The 1214-nt window shown below is 41.5% G+C and overlaps 1 pseudogene; it reads right to left on the bottom strand.

Moving 5' to 3' along the window:
* LOC101563299 overlaps window positions 1-353 on the bottom strand; it is a 1585-nt pseudogene extending 1232 nt beyond the window's left edge.
* Between the last annotated feature and the right edge of the window lie 861 nt (window positions 354-1214).

The raw sequence follows: 1214 nt of genomic DNA, 5'->3' as shown, positions 1-1214 counted from the left end.
TATGCAGACTGAGCTGCATAAGAAGCCTGGGTGGTGGTGACTGTAGCAGTGGTGGGGTCATAAGCACCAGTGCCACACCCCTGGACAGGTTGGCTGTATGCCTGGGGGGCAGCTGGAGTAGTATAGCCAGTGGGAGGCTGTCCATAAGAAGTTGCATATGCAGTCTGCCCATAGGTGGCAGTGGTCTGGGCTTGGGTATAGCTGACATCAGTAGGCTGTCCATAGGTTCCATAGCTTTGTTGCCCATATGCCTGGGTGGTCTGTGCATATTCTTGAGTTGGCTGGGCTGTGTAAGCGCTGTAGCCCTGCTGGGCTGCAGCTTGGCTGTAGGTACTATAATCTGTGGACGCCATTTTCTCTCCTTCCTCCTTGTTCCCTCTCCTTCCTCCTCGTTCCCCAAATTTTCTAATCAAGGAGATTTATGAGCCACAGAGGAAAGTGATTGATGATTTAGAGTGTGCCTAAGGAGAGTCACATGGAGAGAAAACATTCTCTCAGGCTTTCACAGAGAGCACATTGGTCAAGCAATGGCCGTGACTCATCCTCATGGCTGACACTGAAAAAGGATCTACAATCTGAGGCACAGGATCTCAGGATAAATCCTGAGGGGATTTGGCTGACCTTATCAGATACAAAAGTTACATTTTTTGTTATGTAGGTCTTGCTTTTTCTTGGTCTTAACCATCCAGCAGAAAAGTATGAAAATGAAGTATAAAAAGTAAAGCTATATTAATATGATGAGCTGTAAAATGCTCAAGTCAGCAACTTCGGATATGGACAGTCTTATGGAAAACCCACTACTATTATGGACTACTGGACCATATTGGGATATTATGCTGAATTCATGCACCTACAGTACTTAAATGACAATGGAATGCCCTCTGAGAAACCTAACCGAGATACAAATGAACGACCAATTTGTATCTGTATACTCAAAATAGTTAGGATAGATATACAGTTCCATTCTCTTAATTCAATGAATACAGAGGTTTGTTCTAATAGTGTTTGAGACAGGATATCAGGTCTGCATCTTGTACAATGAATAACTACTAAGACAACACTATGCAATGTATTAATTATTGAAAATGTACTAGTAATCGGTTTAGAAACTGTCTCATTGCTATTTGTTTCTCAATAAAAATATTTTTAAAAACATTCTAACCATCTACCTCTAAGGAACTCATAAATCCTACTTTTATTATGTAAAACAATCT

Source organism: Octodon degus, unplaced genomic scaffold (assembly GCF_000260255.1).
Source record: "Octodon degus isolate 3935 unplaced genomic scaffold, OctDeg1.0 scaffold00100, whole genome shotgun sequence".
In the NCBI taxonomy this organism is placed as follows: domain Eukaryota; kingdom Metazoa; phylum Chordata; class Mammalia; order Rodentia; family Octodontidae; genus Octodon; species Octodon degus.
Note: the sequence above shows the minus strand (reverse complement) of the source record. Positions and strands in the feature narration are given on the sequence as shown.